The sequence below is a fragment of the Hyperoodon ampullatus genome, assembly GCF_949752795.1.
Source record: "Hyperoodon ampullatus genome assembly, chromosome: 8".
Taxonomy (NCBI): Eukaryota; Metazoa; Chordata; class Mammalia; order Artiodactyla; family Ziphiidae; genus Hyperoodon; species Hyperoodon ampullatus.
Window position 1 is genome coordinate 69,806,937 of NC_136921.1, and position 20,904 is coordinate 69,827,840.

The window sequence follows — 20,904 nt, forward strand, 5'->3', positions numbered from 1 at the left end:
GACAGCATAACACATAAATACTGATTTTGACTGATTTTAGCATCTCCTTACCATCTACATCTTTACTAATGAATAAATGTGGGAAAAATTCAGTTTGTTAAGGATTGTTTAGTTAAGTTCTAATAATTGATTAAATTTCTTTAAAAATTATACATTAAATATATAATAATTGATTAAATTTCTTTGGAAATTGTTGCCCAGCTTTACATTCAATCTTGACTTTTTATCATTTTGATTTAATGACTAGATTAAACTGCTCATAAAAGTAATGACCCATTCATTTACTTATCCATCTAAATATTGATGAGTTCATTGAATCCAGTGGTTCAGCTGGTGGGTTTGATATTGAAAGTAATTGTAGCTGAAATAAGTATGACAATCATTTAAGAGCCTTATTTGTCTACTGCAGTGTTGTGACCTCCAGAATAAAAGGGTTTCTGGGAAGCCCTCTCAGTGCCCAGAGACACCCAAACAGGAGTGGTCTGGGTACTTTATGCTCATTTCAGCCAAAGTAGTTCTTCTCTTTTACTAACTGAGATTTCCCACTAAGTTTTGTTTGAACAAAAGCCTTTTAGGCTAAAAACGAATTTTGAAAACTACTGGTCAACTGCGTAAATATGACCAATTGCATCATACACGTGCTAAATACTAACTTAGACTCTGAAGAGAAGCCCCTGTCCTCAACAGCATTGATAACCAGCTGTCCAGGATGCAATAATTTGTATCTAGTGAGAGAAAATAAAAAGGCAATTTGCAAGGTTTCTCTCTTATGCTCTTTTTCCAGCTTATACAGTTTTCTTTTCCCTTGTTCTCAAGATAACCAAATAAGTGAGAATAATTAATTTTGGAGAGGTTTGCAGTCATAATAAGGTGCAAAATATGGTTAATATTCAGAATTTGGTTAAGAGATCAAAAAATGTCACTCTGTGAAACTGGAGTTGACCTCTAACTCTGTCTTCTCCAATTACCCTGAGCCTAGTAGCTATTGGGGTCCAGAAGGTGCCCACTAAAGATTGTTACAGGGCTTTCTTCCCTCTGGGTCCAATGAGAGCCTTGAGATCAGCACAGCATGCTCCATGTTGGTATCCTGGAGAGAGCTGGCCTTAAGGATCTTTGACTTTCCAGGGGAGGGTCAACTGGTCATGGTCCAGGAAATGGAAGAGGAACTGAACAGTGGGTGGGATCATCCTCTCTACCTTGAGGTGGGAGAGAGAACAGCAGAGTAGTTTCATTCTGATGCCTTGAAAGAGGACAATCTTCTTGTGGATACAGTGCCAGCCCACAGGACCTTCCGCCTCTTGTGACCATCCTCACTTAAGGTGTCAGCCACACCAAAGTTCCCAAAGTCCCAATGGGCAGATGAAGAAAAATTGCAGCACATCTAAGCAGGCTTAATAGTAAAAAGAGATAAACAAAGGGAACAATCTGAATAGGCCTCTAAAGAAATAGATAGATGAGATAGAGAACAACTTGAACAAAGCAATGATTAGAACTCTTAAGTTTTCAAGTAAAGCACAAACTAGACTTCCTAGAAACCCAAAATCAAAAACCAAAAAAGCATAACTTCCAAATAAAAAATTCAGTATGGGACTTGTACGAGAAGATGGCTATTTATGTAATCAGGAAAGAATGATACATCTATATTTTTCTTTTGAAAAATATATATACTATGTGCCTGGCACAATGCTAAGTGCTGGAGATAAGTGGCAATAAGAAAATCATGACTTTGCCTTCCTGGAGCCAAAAGACTTAAGAATGATAAAAGGGAAGGCCATTCTGAAAAAGTGACTTGATAATGAGTGTGATTAAAATTTAAAATAGTGTATAAAGTTCATAAGAAAGAGAAAGGAAAATGGATGAGATTGTTCATCTCTTTGAAGTTACCTGGCTAAGATGAACTGAAAAAGTACCACTTATGTTGTCCAATGCTTATTAAGGAACTAAGGAGTCTTCAAAATTCTACCATGGAGAGTAAAGTATAAATGATACAATAAAGGCCATGATACAATTAATTTTATTACGGACAAGGATATGTCATAGTTGGAGTGCGATCGATAGCAACTAACATGTTTTGAACATATGTACCTTGCACTGTACTAAGCACTACAATTATTGTCTCATTCAGTCCCTATAAAGTGACTGCTATACCTTCTCCATTTGATGCATTAAAAACCTAGGGGGGCTGGGTCGTTGTTCAATTGCCCATTCACAAAGCTAGTAAGTAGTCGAGTCAGGATTCAAACACAGGTTTTACCTGTTTGCAATGAATTCTTTTCCATTACCTGTAAGCAGCTCTTTACAGGAAACTGCCCTCAGCAAGAAGCCCCTTTTCTTGTTCCTTTAGTAAAGCTATATTGTAACTAACTTTAAAAAAATTTGTTTTATAATTAATTTATTATTATTATTTTTATTTTTGGCTGTGTTGGGTCTTTGTTGCTGTGCGCGGGCTTTCTCTAGTTGAGGAGAGCAGGGCTACTCTTCGTTGTGGTGTGCGGGTTTCTCATTGCAGTGGCTTCTCTTGTTACAGAGCACGGGCTCTAGGTGCGTGGGCTTCAGTAGTTGTGGCACACAGGCTTAGTTGCTCTGTGGCGTGTGGGATCTTCCCGGACTAGGGCTCAAACCCGTGTCTCCTGCATTGGCAGGTGGATTCTTAACCACTGGACCACCTTTTAAACCTGGCACTCCCATGTTCTACTCATATCCGGCCCAAGCACACCTTTCAAATCTTTTTTTTCTTTCTTTTTTTTCCCACATCTTTATTGGAGTATAATTACTTTACAATGTTGTACAACACCTTGCCTAACTTGTCGGTTCTTTCTATAGATCAAAGAAGTAGAAAGGAAGAATAAGTAATTAACAAATGACTGGATCTCTTCTCCAGTTTCCCCTTAAGTAATCTCGCAAACACACTGTGTGACCAAACTGTGTGAACAAGAAGATCTAGAGGAAGATCATGAGGAGTCGACAAGCCTGCCTGCAGTGGGGGATGGCAACAACTCTGACCCCGTATCAGTGATTAACTGAGATTACTTCTGTTTCCCTTTAAAAACTTTCATGGCCGAGCAGAATCTTTGGAGGTGGTTTTTGGGGGACACTAAGTCCACCATCTCCCCAGATTGCCAGCATTCTGATTAAAGGCACCTTTCCTTTCTACCATTTGTGAGTATATAATAGATTTTGTAAGTGGCAAGCAGCGGGACCCGATTCATTAACATACCCTATTCTCCTCTAACCTGAAGTCTTAAGAATCAAAGATGTGTCCATTCTGTGTCTCTGCTACGGTTCTGGGAGAAGGGTGATCTGATTACCAGTCCTGTTTCTGGAGAAAGTATTCCTTGAGCCTACAAAGCAATTCATTAGCAGATTTAAGCAGATTGCTGTACTTTGCTGAAAATACCGCTTTTGCTCATTCAGTTCTCTTATGTTTAATTCTGGACTCTGAATCAGTGCATTAGTTTCTGATCTATAATGTGTTTTGCTGAGTGATCCTGGGCCTCGTGACAGACTTTTCTGACAGACATACTTTCCTTTATCAGCCCTGAAATTGGCCTCCTATGAATTTGGTTAATACAAATGATTTTCTCAGATCCAATCATGACTTTTAAAATGCAATTTATATTTCTTTTATTGATTTTTTTACTTTTAAAGCAATGACAGACACCCCGTGAAACTCAGTCCCAGAAGTTATCTCTTGGACTTTATTATATATTTATCTGTAATAAAGAAGGTATCTTCCACAAGTGGGTACTTTCAGATGAAATAGAAAGGGCCTATACATTCAGCATCAATACTATAAATGTTCTTTTTTAAAACAAACATAATAAAGTAAGTGTGCACAAAAACATCAGTGAATTATATGGACCCCACTGAAAATTGCACAATAGAGGCATATAAGGTTTATTTGCTATCCTCTCAGCTAATAAGTTTAAAATTTGCCTTCAAAATTTTGTTCTCTCTGGCATTACCTAAATTCTGGCCTCAAGAAGAGGAAAGTTTACAGTAAAGGGAGGTTTATATAGTACTTATTAAGGACTTTGTATGTTTGACTCTATTAGATGAAAACTATTAATACTCCCATTTTACAGATAAGGAAACTGAAGCCCAGGATGAGTAAGTAGCTTGCCCAAAATCACACGGCTAATTGGGGGTAAAGCTGAGCTTTAAACCCAGACTGTTAGAGGTTCACCATCATAGTCTTCTTTTCTGCTTTCCATTCTGGCAAGAACATTCAAACCCTCTGGCTTCTGTCTTCCTCCAGGGAATTCCCTGAATTTTCTCCAGGGAACTTCCCTTTTTCTCTCTCCTGTTATGCAGAAGAATCTCCTAATTCCCCATGAACGTACCTTAATATCTCATTAAAATATTTCTCTGAGTGAACTGTTCTACATCCAGTTCCCTAAATAAAATGGATACAAAGGAAGGTCTCTGTCACAGAAGAGGGGTAGTGAGAGGTAACAGAATATGCCCCCCAAAATATACCTCTTTGGCATGTGGATTATTTTGAGCTAAAGGCGGTGGAGAACCAGCAGGCTCAGCAAAACCTCTAAAACAGGGCACAAAGTTTCTTTTGTAAAGGAAATATACATAAGATATATAAACAAGATTTCCATTTGTAGAAATGTCTCTTTCTCGCCCATACAGGAAGAGGAGGACTTTTACCAACTCTTATATGAATGGAGAAGGCCAGACTTAAATCTGCACAACAAACCTTACTAAATGATTCTTGTTTACCATACTTTTCTTGGTCACCCTCCCCAAACTTGCTACCATGACCCTGAAAACCCAAACCCTTTTCCTTTGTTGGTATTTAAATCCAAGTTCTAACTCCCAATTTGGGTGACTCATCAATGGGTGCTCCCACGTGTACATGTTCAACATACATGTTCATGAACTTCTGTTGTTTTTCTCTTGTTAATCTAATTTCGGCCAGTCTAATTTACAGGGTAAGATTGGTAGAAGACGAGATTTTTTTCTCTCCTAAGATGAGAGAAGTAAGGCAACACCCCAGGATCACATAACTGGGCACGTGTCCTAAACAGGACTAGAACTGATGACTCATTCAATTCCATATGCCAAGTGGAGCCCACTACCATGAATGAAGGCTTGGAGCTTTGGGGCTTTTCAGCTTTGGGGCTCCCTATCCCAAGAGGTAGAAGTTGTATTTGTAGTTGAAGGGTAGCAGAATGTCACCCCAAAATATGACAGTAGGAGTTCAAGACATTCCCCTGCAAAATATGCCACTTTGGTATTTTGATTATTTTGAGCTATAGGTAATTGGAAAACCACAAACGCAGGGAGAGGATTTTTTCTAACTCCCCTTATCTGTCTAAAGATAAATCCTCCAAAAGGAACTTAATTGTCATAAATCCCCTCCCCAGGAAGGAGTTTCATCAACCAGGGAAGATTAATTTATCACAGGAGAGGAGACAAAAAATTGACACCACGCCCAGACAAACTTTGTCACAAACTATCATTCCTCCCATGTATTCTTCTGAGGGCCCATTCATCATTTTATCTTTTGTAAAAAGCATTTATTGTCCCCTAAGAGTTGTACATCCCTCCTAGGCTTTCCCTGTTAAGATGGTATTTAATCCTGAATTCTAAAGGCACCTAGGGGCGTGACTCATTTTTCCTGAGTATCTCCTATGAATACATGTTAATAAACTTCTAAGTTTTTCTCTGGCTAATCTTTTACTACAGGGTTTTCAGCTAAGAACTCAGAAGGGTAGAGGGAAAATTATTTTTCCCTCATACATAGTCAAGCTCTTCAGAAAATGTCCAATAAATTTTCTGATATGATAATTAATGGGAAGCAGCTGTCTTTTCCCTTTTATTTAAAAAGTAGAACTTATGGGAATGATATGGGGATTAATATTTATAAAGTGCTTTTTGAAAGGAAGAAGCACTGTGATTATTCAATAGAGTGTAGAGTTATTGGAGAATGAGATTAAGCTCTTGTAAATCTCTTTAACTAGGCAAAATGAATATGACAAAGAACCTGATCAAAAGCTCCAAAAAGACAACAGGTGCTCATCAATGCACACTGTACCAGTATTTCAGAAAAGTCTGCAGAGTATCACTCCTTCTGCTTGTCCCCTCCCAATGTAACTTATCACTAGTACATAACCTTGGTAAGGCTCATGGACATCTACTGCCCACACCCATTTAGCTGTTCTTTTTAGCAAGATGTCACATGATAAAAAAATAGGCCTTCTTCCCAGAATAATGTAGATTTTTACTGAAGATTTAATGGGGAATAGAGAAGAGAGTTTAGATTGCATATACCACAGTGATACTTAGTAAAATCTCTATAATACATTTTTGATCTATTCCCAAAGGTTCTTTCTGGCCGACAGTATCCTTATGTTCATGCCCTAATCTGTTCCACAGCCTCCAAAACCTTATCTGTTTTCTGGAGCCCTTCAGCTCTGTCCACACTTCACTTTGCGAAGCAAACCATGCTGGCTAGCCAGCTTTTAGCCCCTGAGAAATAAATTCAGGTTCAGGGATTATCTATTGTTACTCAAGTCTCTCCCTAAAACTTTAGTCCAGTATTCCCTTCCCGGAAGCAAATCCTGTACTCCAGGAAGCAAAGTATTAACACTCAAAAATAGTATGTGGGTGAGGGTGGGGGAGAAAGGAGAGAGGCAATTCTGCTTTAAAAGAAGCAAGATTTTCTCCTTTTTCTCCATGTGCTAACATCTGGATGTGTACTCCCATCTTTAGACTTAGCTGGTACCCAGAGTCAATCAATTAAACACAAGATCCCATTTGAGATAAATGATCACATGAGGAAATATAAAATCATAGTGCCTGAATTTCTGCACCACTCAGTGTGTCCCAATACATAGTTTTAATCTAATATAGTTTGTGAACAGAGTTAAGTTCAAGAAATTGGAAGTGAGTAATAGTTACTTTTTTAAATGATAAAAAACAGACAAAAAAAAACTGTATAGCCAGTAAAATATTATAAATATATTCAAGAAATTAGAGTACACAATAATAAAATAGAATATTAACACTAGTCTAAGAACTGTTAAAAAACAAAATTTACTGAGTAAATTTGAAGATCTAATTGCCTTTATCCAATGATTCATGAATTGGGCAAATAGAAAAGAACCCCAAGGAGCTCTACAAAATGGAAGACTTTTACAGACAGAAGGGGAAAAGAATGGATTGTTTCAGGCAAGGTCACCTTCCTTTGGTGGATGAAAGGGAGCTATCAGATGGGTTACCTCACTAGTGCTGACCAGGAAATTCCAGACTGACTGGTTAAGATTACTTTCCTGGCGGAGGTTGAAACTGTAATAGGTTAGGTATTAAGTCTTGGTTTGATGGCATGGACTTAGCACAAGTGACTCCATCTTGGGCCAGTTGCCTCTTTTTTTTTTTATCAATTCCCCCCTTTTGATCAGACTCTCAGCTTAACTGAGAGATGTGACCAAAATTTAAGGTGCTACTGCTCTGATGTTCTTGCAGGTTTTGTTGATCCTTCATGTGGTATTCACAGGTTATGATGTTTTTTGCTTAATCTCTATGATATTCACAGGCCACAACTTCAGGTTCAGAATTTTTAAGTCAGTCATTCTCTTTGTTCCTTTTCTGACGTTCCAGTCTTAGGGAGATCATTTGCTTGGTGGTTTGTGGCTGCAAGCATGCAGTTAAAGACTTTCAGATAATACAGTGTGTCAGGGAGACTATTACGATTATTGTAAGTGGGATAATTCCCAATATTTGGAGTGCTCTTTGGAACCATAGTCCCCAAGACCCAAACAAATCCGAGTCAAATAAGTCAAAGAATTACCCTGTTGAAGGAATCACCTTTGTAAGCCTAGTAGCTTGCTCAATGATTTTATGTAACTGAGTTTCAATTTCCCCAGAAGAGTTAATCCAGGTGCAGCAGAATGTTGTTGGACACAGTACAGACACATTGCTCAGCTAAAACATAATCAAGGGCTATCCTATTATCATGAACAACTTTGGCCAGAGAATCTAAGGATTTTTGTTGGGCAGCTATTGCTTTTACATCAAATTCCACAATACTTTCAAGAGTTAGGAAGCGGCTCCTGATGATGGCCTCATTTACATTTACTCCTAATTAGGGAAGTAGGGTCCTGCCAAAGGAAGCGAATCCCAGATGATGAATGCCTCTAGGTAATTCCCATTTGAATCTGTGGCTCAGGACTAGAAAGCTGACAGTCATGGAGGCCAGTAAAATTTTAAGGATTTGTAGGCCAAACAGGCAGTTTTATACTGGTTACTTTTGCCTGTGTCCCTTTCTTTGCACAGAGCCTGGATATAAAGTTCCTTAAGTTTGGGATTGTTAATCAAAGACAGGGAAATGGACAAGGGGGTCTCTACCATCTTGGACAGATCAGAATTTTTGATGACAAATCCAGCAGTCTGAAAGATTACCCACCTTGGCAATGGCCTGGGAGATGGCATTATCTTTCTAAGCCAATGCCAGAGTAAAGGAAAGAAACAGAAGAAGACAGGGTTTCATGTTTAGTTACAGTATGAAGTCTTTTTTTAAAAAATAAATTTATTTATTTTATTTATTTATTTTTGGCTGCATTGGGTCTTCATTGCTGCACGTGGGCTTTCTCTAGTTGCAGCGAGCAGGGGCTACTCTTCATTGTGGTGCGCGGGCTTCTCACTGCAGTGGCTTCTCTTGTTGCGGAGCACGGGCTCTATCACGTGGGCTTCAGTAATTGTGGCTCATGGGCTCTAGAATGCAGGCTCAGTAGTTGTGGCACACAGGCTTAGTTGATCCATGGCACATGGGATCTTCCCAGACCAGGGCTCAAACCCATGTTCCCTGCATTAGCAGGCGGATTCTTTTTTTTTTCTTTTTTTGGTAATTAATTAATTTATTTTTGGCTGTGTTGGGTCTTCATTGCTGCACGTGGGCTTTTTCCAGTTTTGGCGAGTGGGGGCTGCTCTTCGTTGTGATGCACAGGCTTCTCATTATGGTGGCTTCTCTTGTTGTGGAGCGTGGGCTCCAGGCGCGTGGACTTCAGTAGTTGTGGCACGTGGGCTTAGTAGTTGTGGCTCGCGGGCTGTAGAGCACAGGGTCAGTAGTTATGGTGCATGGGCTTAGTTGCTCTGCGGCATGTGGGATCTTCCTGGATCAGGACTCGAACCTGTGTCCCCTGCATTGGCAGGCAGATCCTTAACCACTGTGCCACCAGGGAAGCCCAGCAGGTGGATTCTTAACCACTGTGCCACTAGGGATGCCCCAGTATGAAGTCTTGATTCAGTGTCTTGGGAGGAAGCAGTCTACCTCGATGTTGACTACTTCTCTTCCTGGTCAATTTGATTAAGAGGTCTCCAACATTTGCTTAGGGCCAGATGTCAGGTGGAGCCTTTTTCCAAGGTTCCAGTCCCTGAAGTTTAGCTGCCATCTGGGTAGTAAGGAGGACTTGGTATAGTCCCTTGCAAGGGCAGACTTTGTTCTTAGTGATCCCAAGAGAAAAGGTGGGAGAAAATTGGAAATGTTAGTTTGGAGAGTCATAGCCAGATATTTGAGGAAACTGAAAGAATTCGGGATCCAATCCAATCTACAGGTATATAACAAAACTTCAAAATAGGATTGAATTTAATATCTACAAAGGTGCAAACATAATTTTTCTTCTACAATTATCCCCATTTCTTTTTTCCAAGGATAATCACAGTAAAACTAATTTATTTGTATTATACTTGGCCTGATTATTTATGAAAGTGCAGCAAAAACAGCGATTAACCATATAAACTTTAAGAGTGCTTCCCTGCAACCTTGTAAGCAAGGTACCAGGTCGGTTTTTCTAAGGGGTTTTATTGGCTCTGTAAAATCAACCTTAGTTCTTAAAACTGTCATATCTGAGTCTATGCACATCTCTCTCAAATATGACATTCCAGTCAAAGTCTTGGGAATACGGCCAAAGTTTTAAATTGTGTCCTAAGGAGAACAGATTCTTATTAAATTATGCAAATAACTAATAACTTATGCAAATAACTTTTCATGTATTGCCATGAAAAGAATATTTAAGAGTTTCCAAATTCTGGAGGGATCAGGTAGGGAGAAAAAGTAAATCTTTCACCTTTGCTTACAAATGTATACTTTACCAAATTGCTGCATGTCATAGATAGCTTAAGATAAAAGATTTCCTTAAATCTGGAAAAACAAAACATTAAGGAACTAGCAATTTTTCAAACAAAAAGTCATAAAAAATATAGTCATCCTCTTCAGTTCATTTAGTCCCATATAATTAATACTTGTTTTGCTTGAATCCAGTTTTTCCATTAGTTTTTTAAAAAATTTTATTGGAGTATAGTTGATTTAAAATCTTGCATTAGTTTCAGGTGTACAGCAAAGTAATTCAGTTATACATATACATATATTCACTCTTTTTTAGGTTCTTTTCTCATATAGGTTATCACAGAATACTGAGTAGAGTTCCCTGTGCTAAACAATAGGTCCTTATTGGTTACCTATCTTATATATAATAGTGTGTGTATGTTCATCCCAATCTCCTGATTTATCCCTCCCTTCCATGTTTCCCCTTTGGTAACCATAGGTTTGTTTTTGATATCTGCAAGCCAGTTTCTGTTTCTGTAAATAAGTTCATTTGTAGCATTTTTAAAAATTAGATTCCACATATGAGAGATATCATATGATATTTGTCTTTCTCTGTCTGAATTATTTCACTTAGTACGATAATCTGTAGGTCCATCCATGTTGCTGCAAATGGCATTATTTCATTCTTTTTTATGACTGAGTAATATTCCATTGTATATATGTACCACATCTTCTTTATCCATTCCTCTGTCGAAGGACATTGGGTTGCTTCCATGTCTTGGCTACTGTAAATAGTACTGTAGTGAACATTGAGGTGCATGTATCTTTTTGGATTATGCACCTCATATCATGCCAGGAGTGGGACTGCTAGATCATATGGTAGCTCTATTTTTAGTTTTTTAAGGAACCTCCATACTGTTCTCCATAGTGGTTGCACCAATTTACATTCCCACCAACAGTGTAGGAGGGTTCCCTTTTCTCTACACTCTCTCCAGCATTTATTGTTTGTGGACTTTTTGATGATGGCCATTCTGACCTGTGTGAGATGATACCTCATTGTAGTTTTGATTTGCATTTTTGTGATAATTAGTCATGTTGAGCATCTTTTCATGTGCTTTTTGGCCATCTGTATGTCTTCTCTGGAGAAATGTCTAGATCTTCTGCCCATTTTTTGATTGGGTTGTTTGTTTTTTTGACATAGAGCTGCATGAGCTGTTCGTATATTTTGGAGATTAATCCCTGTCGGTCCCTTCATTTGCACATATTTTCTTCCATTCTGTAGATTGTCTTTTCGTTTTATGGTTTTCTTTGCTGTGCAGAAGCTTTTAAGTTTAATTAGGCCCCATTTGTTTATTTTCTGTTTTATTTTCATTACTCTAGGAGGTGGATCCAAAAAGATACTGCTGCGATTTATGTCAAAGAGTGTTCTGCCTATGTTTTCCTCTAAGAATTTTATAGAGTCTGGCCTTACATTTAGGTCTTTGATCGATTTTGAGTTTATTTTTGTGTATGGTGTTAGAAAATGTTCTAATTTCATTCTTTTACATGTAGCTGTCCATTTTTCCAGTCCCACTTATTGAAGAGACTGTCTTTTCTCCATTGTATATTCTTGCCTCCTCTGTCATAGATTAATTGACCATAGATGCATGGGTTTATTTCTGGGCTTTCTATACTGTTCCATTGATCTATATTTCTGTTTTTGTGCCAGTACCATACTGTTTTGATTAATGTAGGTTTGTAGTTGAAATTCTTACCCTGTTCAGTTTTGTGGTCTTAAAGTTATCAGAAACCTGTACTTGTAAAGTCTTGTCACAAACCTCCTTGAAGATGACATAATTTTGCAGAAACACTTTTGAAAAGCATCAGAGTAAAACAGTAACTCTCTGTAAATAACGTAAGACTTAAAGGTGCCCATTGTTAAAGACCTGATGCGAGTTCATTATAATGGAATGGACAAGGAAATCTGGTTATTTCTGTAACATTTTAAGATAATAACTGGAATTATGACTGATAACAATATACCAGGACATATCAGATTCCCAGGAATTTCACATAATTTCTGAAATACATACAACATATACCAATATAAATACAACATAAAGAAGGCTTAGCATTACTTCTTATTTGACAATGCTTTCCATGTAATTTAACATGTCAAGTAAGCCTAATGAGTTTAACATCTCCCTTTTTAAAAGAAGAAATCACAAATCTTTTGAGATATTCCAGGGGCCCTCTGGAAAATCCCGAAGTTAGTTCAAGGCCAAATTCATTTAAAGTTTGATTTTTGGGAAATTTGTCAAAAATATCAAAATGGTTTTAAAGCCCTTGGTCAAACAGGATCATAGGTGAAATAATACTTAATTATCCATTTAACCATAGTGACAAAGACTTTGCAGGTAAATGCAGAAAGTTAAATAACTGTTAAAAAAAAAAAAACCTTAGCTTTTTTAAGAGAGAAGATTCGGCTTCCTTAAGTAATCAAAGACCTGGTAAAGATAACAAGGAGGTCTTCTCTGGTGGCACAGTGGTTAAGAATCCTCCTGCCAATGCAGGGGGACACAGGTTTGAGCCCTGGTCTGGGAAGATCCCACATGCCGCAGAACAACTAGGCCCATGTGCCACAACTACTAAGCCTGCGCTCTAGAGCCCACGAGACACAACTAATGAGCCCGCATGCCACAACTACTGAAGCCCAGGCACCTAGAGCCCGTGCTTCACAACAAGAGAAGCCACTGTAGTGAGAAGCCCACGCACTGCAACGAAGAGTAGCCCTGCTCACTGCAACTAGAGAAAGCCAGCGCACAGCAATGAAGACCCAATGCAGCCAAAAACAAATAAATAAATAAATAAACAAATTTAAGACAACACAGAAAATTATTTTTGACAAAACACAAAATCTTTGTTTTCTAGGCAGATTGATTGATTGATTGATTGATTGATTGGCTGTGCCATGTGGCATGTGGGATCTTAGTTCCCTGACCAGGGAGCAAACCCACACCCGCTGCATTGGAAGTGCGGAGTCTTAACCACTGGACTGCAAGGGAAGTCCCTAGGCAGATTATTTTAAAAAGTAAGGAATCTTTCACAATCTTTTATAAAGAGCAGAAAATATATTTTAAAGGAACATATGTGTTCTCACAGTAATTTTTTTTTCATTGGAGTATAATTGCTTTACAATGTTGTATTAGTTTCTGCCACACAGCGAAGCGAATCAGCCATATGCATACACACATCCCCTCCCTCCCCACACCCCCATCCCACCCAACTAGGCCATCACAGAGCACTGAGCTGATCTCTCTGTGCTATACAGCAGGTTCCCACTAGCTATCTATTCTACACATGGTAGTGTATTTATGTCAAACCTAATCTCCCAGTTCATCCCACCCTCCCCTTCCCCACTGTGTCCACAGGTCCGTTCTCTACATCAGCTCACAGTAAATTTCTCAGTGTGGCACAAAATATGTTTACTACTAGACCCAAATATATTTAGTTTCTCTGTAAAATTAACCCCAAAATGGATAAACCTATGTTCAGTAATTAATGTTTCAGTATTTTATCTTATTTCTAAATCATCTAGATATTTAATTACTATCTGTCATTTAATTTAAGGAAAATTTTAAGGTTTCAGGTTACCAAAAAGATTTGGGGAAACTATTTGAAAAGTTCACCTAAAAACCTCTTATTCTACTTACATATATTTGACTTATTCTTAACAATTATGTTAAACTACCCACAAAAACTTCATGTGACATTAGACAAAGTCAGCTATCATTTCAAGCTATTTTTTTTACTGACAAATTTTGTAATAGAGACAATTTGAACTTACTGGGCTTTCAGTAAACCTAGGTAGAATGCAGATAACCTGTTTTAATTAAACCAACAAACTTAAACTAGCTTCTATTTACTAAAGATTATTTTAAATCATGTGAACTGGAAAAAACATTTGGGTTAGTTTCTAAATTTCTGAGAGTCTTTGGAATAGTTAATTTGTACAATGCTTAGTTTTTTAAAAGACAAATAGCTCTTTTACAAATTAATTTTGGCAATAATATGTGGAGTTAAATATCACATATCTGCATAACACACACACACGTATATAATATATATACACATAAACATACAGATGTAAACAGAGACGTTATGGGTTCTGTTTTTAAATTATTGCCATGAATCAGGCATAAAACTCATTAGCTTTAAGAGAAGTTTGATCTAAATTGTCTTTCTGGTAGAAAGAATAAATTAAGTTTACTTGCTCAGAGAGAACCTTTAAAATATTCTTCAGTGGGCTTCCCTGGTGGTGCAGTGGTTGAGAGTCCACCTGCCGATGCAGGGGACACAGGTTCGTGCCCTGGTCCGGGAAGATCCCACATGCCGCGGAGCGGCTAGGCCTGTGAGCCATGGCCACTGAGACTGCGCGTCCGGAGCCTGTGCTCCGCAATGGGAGAGGCCACAACAGTGAGAGGCCCCCGTCCCGCCAAAAAAAAAAAAGAAGATTCTTCAGTAGCCTAGGTTTCAAATGACCTTTCCCACTTTGTTTTTTTCTGATAAGAGTTACCCCTTGAAGTTTGTAGAACATTTACGTCTTAAAGGCACAGGCTAAGAATGCAAGTTTCTGCTAGAAAGACTTTGGTTTTCTAAGGCCAGAATTTTTACAATACTCACAAGCCTTTTGAGATAACTAGGGAAGGTTTTCGAGTTGGTAAAAAGGAATCGGTGAACTTTGAACTGACTCTAGAGTTGCATTTCTAGTTTTGCAAAGATTTGTAAGATAAGACAGTTGCTCTCAATTCCTCAAAAAATTGGGTTGCGGCCTAAATGACATTGTAGGTTGATCCACCCACCCAACAACATTATCCTTAATTTGCTTTTTTATATTAGGGAGAAGAGTTCTAACTAAGATGGAAATCAAAAGATTTAGAAACTGTTTGCCTTTGGAATGTTTTAGTAAATCCGTTTATAAAGGCTGTAGAAGGTTTTTCTTTTTCTCTGGGTATGTAGTTTCATTTTAGCTAAAGGGACGAGGACAGAAAGAAATTCCTATCAGGCTGTGAATATCAGCTTCCAATTTCTGACCAACTTTTGACCACTGAGCTACTTAAAAACAAACAAACAAAAAAAACACCTTTAAAATATCTTGTCAGGTTTCAGCTGGGGCAGACAGTAAGTATTCCTGGAAGTATTGAACAACTCCTTGGACTCAAGAGACATCCCCAAAGAGGATGGATGCAGAAGATATTTCATTTTCCTCTTTCTATAGTGGTACTACACATTTAAGAGAGCTGACTATGGTAAGAATTCTCACCCTTAGTCAGCTTCTGCCAGTTTTCCGGGGTTCACATCTGCAGCTCTGGTATCTACCAGAAATTGTCAAGGTTTTCCTTTAATTTTAATTTTAGTTTCCCCTTGCCTGTTTAGGAGAATAACATTTCAGTTTACCATAAAATCCCACAGGGTCCCATCAAATTTGGGAGGAACTCATATGGGGGCCCTCCTTTGAGCGTAGATATGGAGATGGCTGTAAGGTCATTAACTTGGTGGACATTGTTTATGCTCGTGCAAAGACAATTCAGACAGGAGGTTACTAGAATGAATACTCAAAGGAGGACATAGGGAAGCAGTAGGAGTTATGTCAGTCTTACTGCTTTAGGTACCTCTTATGCCTATTTTTCATTAGCTTTTGCAATGAATTTTTTTTAACATCCTTATCAGAGTATAATTGCTTTAAAATGTTGTGTTAGTTTCTGCTGTATAACAAAGTGAATCAGCTATACTACACATAAATCCCCATATCCCCTCCCTCTTCTGTCTCCCTCCCACCCTCCGTATCCCACCCCTCCAGGTGGTCACAAAGCACCAAGCTGATCTCCCTGTGCTATGCAGCTGCTTCCCACTAGCTATATATTTTACATTTGGTACTGTATATATGTCAATGACACTCTGTCACTTCGTCCCAGCTTACCCCTCCCCCTCCCCATGTCCTCAATTTCATTCTCTATATCTGTGTCTTTATTCCTGTCTTGCCCCTACGTTCTTCAGAACCATTTTGTTTTTTTTAGATTCCATATACATGTGTTAGCATATGGTATTTTTTTTTCTCTTTCTGACTTACTTCACTCTGTATGACAGTCTCTAGGTCCATTCACCTCACTATAAATAACTCAATTTCGTTTCTTTTTATGGTTGAGTAATATTCCATCGTATATATGTGCCACATATTCTTTATCCATTCATCTGTCAATGGACACTTAGGTGGCTTCCATGTCCTGGCTATTGTAAATAGTGCTGCAATGAACATTGTGGTCCATGACTCTTTTTGAATTATGGTTCTCTCAGGGTATATGCTCAGTAGTGGGATTGCTGGGTCGTATGGTAGTACTATTTTTAGTTTTTTAAGGAACCTCCATACTGTTCTCCATAGTGGCTGTATCAATTTACATTCCCACCAACAGCGCAAGAGGATTCTCTGTTCTCCACACCCTCTCCAGCATTTATTGTTTGTAGATTTTTTGATGATGGCCATTCTGACTGGTGTGAGGTGATACCTCATGGTAGTTTTGATTTGCGTTTCTCTAATGATTAGAGATGTTGAGCATCCTTTCATGTGTTTTTTTGGCAATCTGTATATCTTCTTTGGAGAAATGTCTATTTAGGTCTTCTGTGCATTTTTGGATTGGGTTGTTTGTTTTTTTGATATTGAGCTACATGAGCTGATTGTAAATTTTGGAGATGAATCCTTTGCCAGTTGATTTGTTTGCAAATACTTTCTCCCATTCTGAGGGTTGTCTTTTCATCTTGTTTATGGTTTCCTTTGCTGTGCAAAAGCTTTTAAGTTTCATTAGGCCCCATTTGTTTATTTTGGTTTTTATTTCTATTTCCCTAGGAGGTGGGTCAAAAAGGATCTTGCTGTGATTTATGTCATAGAGTGTTCTGCCTATGTTTTCCTCTAAGAGTTTTATAGTGTCTGGCCTTACATTTAGGTCTTTAATACATTTTGAGTTTATTACTGTGTGTGGTGTTAGGGAGTGTTCTAATTTCATTCTTTTACATGTAGCTGTCCAGCTTTCCCAGCACCACTTATTGAAGAGGTTCTCTTTTCTCCATTGTATATTCTTGCCTCCTCTATCAAAGATAAGATGATGATATGTGCGTGGGTATTTCTCTGGTCTTTCTATCCTGTTCCATCGATCTGTATTTATTTTTGCATCAATACCATACTGTCTTGATTACTGTACCTTTGTAGTATAGTCTGAAGTCAGGGAGCCTAATTCCTCCATCTCCATTTTTCTTCCTCTAGATTGCTTTGGCTATTCGGGATCTTTTGTGTTTGTATACAAATTGTGAAATTTTTTGTTCTAGTTCTGTGAAAAATGCCATTGGTAGTTTGACAGGGATTGCACTGAATCTGTAGATTGTTTTGGGTAGTATAGTCATTTTCACAATGTTGATTCTTCCAATCCAAGAACATGGTATATCTCTCCATTTGTTTCTTTCATATTCAATTTCTTTCATCAGCGTCTTATAGTTTTCTGCATACAGCTCTTTGGTCTCCTTAGGTAGGTTTATTCCTAGGTATTTTATTCTTTTTGTTGCAGCGGTAAATAGGAGTGTTTCCTTAATTTCCCTTTTAGATTTTTCATCACTGGTGTATAGGAATGCAAGAGATTTCTGTGCATTAATTTGTATCCTGCTACTTTACCAAGTTCATTCATTAGCTCCAGTAGTTTTCTGGTAGCATCTTTAGGATTCTCCGTGTATAGTATCATGTCATCTTCAAACAGTGACAGTTTTACTTCTTCTTTTCCGATTTGGATTCCTTTTATTCTTTTCCTTCTCTGATTGCTGTGGCTAAAACTTCCAAAACTATATTGAATAATAGTGGTAAGAGTGGGCAACCTTGTCTTTTTCCTGACCTTAGTGGAAATGGTTTCGGTTTTCACCATTGAGAACGACGTAGGCTGTGGATTTGTCATATATGGCCTTTATTATGTTGAAGCAAATTCCCTCTATGCCTACTTTCTGCAGGGTTTTTATCATAAATGGGTAGTGAATTTTGTCAAAACTTTTTCTGCATCTATTGAGACGATCATATGGTTTTTATCCTTCAGTTTGTTAATATGGTGTATCACACTGATTGATTTGTGTATATTGAAGAATCCTTGCATTCCTGGGATAAACTCCACTTGATCATGGTGTATGATCCTTTTAATGTGTTGTTGGATTCTGTTTGCTAGTATTTTGTTGAGAATGTTTGCATCTATGTTCATCAGTGATATTGGCCTGTAGTTTTCTTTTTTTTGTGACATCTTTGTCTGTTTTCGGTATCAGGGTGATGGTGGCTTTGTAGAGTGAGTTTGGGAGTGTTCCTCCCTCTGCTATATTTTGGAAGAGTTTGAGAAGGATAGGTGTTAGCTCTTCTCTAAATGTTTGATAGAGTTCGCCTGTGAAGCCATGTGGTCCTGGGCTTTTGTTTGTTGGAAGATTTTTAATCACAGTCTCAATTTCAGTGCTTGTGATTGGTCTGTTTATATTTTCTATTTCTTCCTGGTTCAGTCCTGGAAGGTTTTGTTTTTCTAAGAATTTGTGCATTCTTCTTAAAAGGCTGTCCATTTTTTTGGCATATAGTTGCTTGTAGTAATCTCTCATGATCCTTTGTATTTCTGTGGTGTCAGTTGTTACTTCTTTTCATTTCTAATTCTGTTGATTTGAGTCTTCTTTTTTTCTTGATGATTCTGGCTAATGGTTTATCCATTTTGTTTATCTTCTCAAAGAACCAGCTTTTAGTTTTACTGATCTTTGCTATTGTTTTCATTTCTTTTCCATTTATTTCTGATCTGATCTTTATGGCTTCTTTCCTTCTGCTAACATTGGGTTATTTTTGTTCTTCTTCTCTGATTGCTTTAGGTTTAAGGTTAGCTTGTTTACTTGAGATGTTTCTTATTTCTTGAGGTAGGATTGTATTGCTACAAACTTCCCTCTTAGAACTGCTTTTGCTGCATCCCATAGGTTTTGGATCATCTTGTTTTCATTGTCATTTGTTTCCAGGTATTTTTTGATTTCCTCAGTGATCTCTTGGTTTTTTAGTAGCATATTGTTTAGTTCCCATGTGTTTGTGTTCTTTTACTGTTTTTTTCCTGTAATTGATATCTAGTCTCATAGCATTATGGCTGGAAAAGATACTTGATACGATTTCAATTTTCTTAAATTGACCAAGGCTTGATTTGTGACCCCAGATACGATCTATCCTGGAGAATGTTCCATGAGGACTTGAGAAGAAAGTGTAGTTGGTTTTTTTGGATAGAATGTCCAAAAAATATCAGTTAAATCCATCTTGCTTAATGTGTCCTGTAAAGCTTGTGTTTCCTTATTTATTTTTATTTTGGATGATCTGTCCATTGGTGAAAATGGGGTGTTAAAGTCCCCTACTATGATTGTGTTATTGTCTATTTCCCCTTCATGGCTGTTAGCATTTGCCTTATGTATTGGGGCGCTCCTATGTTGGATGCAGAGATAATTACAATTGTTATCTTCTCTTGAATTGACCTGTTGATCATTAAGTTGTGTCCATCTTTGTCTCTTGTAATAGTCTTTATTTTAAAGACTATTTTGTCTGATATGAGAATTGCTACGCCACTTTTCTTTAGATTCCCGTTTCCATGGAATATCTTTTTCTATCCCCTCACTTGCACTGTGTATGTGTCCCTAGGTCTGAGGTGGGCCTCTTGTAGACAGCATATATATGGGTCTTGTTTTTGTATCCATTCAGCCAGTCTATGTCTTTTGGTTAGAGCATTTAATCCATTTCCATTTAAGGTAATTATCGATATGCATGTTCCTATTACCATTTTCTTAATTGTTTTTGGGTTTGTTATTGTAGGTCTTTTCTTTCTTTTGTGTTTCCTGCCTAGAGAAGTTCCTTTAGCATTGTTGTAAAGCTGATTTGCTGGCGCTCAATTCTGTTACCTTTGCTTGTCTGTAAGGTTTTTAATTTCTCCATCAAATCTGAATGAGATCCTTGTTGGGTCGAGTAATCTTGGTTGTAGGTTTTTCCCTTTCATGACTTTAAATATGTCCTGCCACTCCCTTCTGGCTTGCAGAGTTTCTGCTGAAACATCAGCTGTTAACCTTATGACGATTCCCTTGTATGTTATTTGTTGCTTTTCCCTTGCTGCTTTTAATATTTTTTCTTTGTATTCAGTTTTTGGTAAGTTGATTAATATGTGTCTTGGCGTGTTTCTCCTTGGATTCATCCTGTATGGGACTCTCTGAGCTTCCTGAACTTGACTATTTCCTTTCCCATGTTAGGGAAGTTTTGAAGTATAATCTCTTCAAATATTTCCTCAGTTCGTTTCTTTTGCTCTTCTTCTTTTGAGACCCATATAATTCAAATGTTGGTGAGTTTAATGTTGTTCCAGAGGTCTCTGAGGCTGCCCTCAATTCTTTTCATTCTTTTTTCTTTATTCTGCTCTGCAGTAGTTATTTCCCCTGTTTTATCTTTCAGGTCACTTATCCATTCTTCTGCCTCTATTCTTCTGCTATTGATTCCTTCTAGAGAATTTTTAATTTCTTTTTTAGTGTTGTTCATCACTGTTTGTTTGCTCTTTAGTTTTTCTAGGTCCTTGTTAAACGTTTCTTGTATTTTTTCCACTCTACTTCCAAGATTTTGCATCATCTTTACTCTCATTACTCTGAATTCTTTTTCAGGTAGACTGCCTATTTCCTCGTCATTTGTTTGGCCTGGTGGATTTTTACCTTGCTCCTTCATCTGCTGCATATTTCTCTGTCTTCTCATTTAGCTTAACTTACTGTGTTTGGGGTCTCCTTTCCGCAGGCTGCAGGTTCGTAGTTCC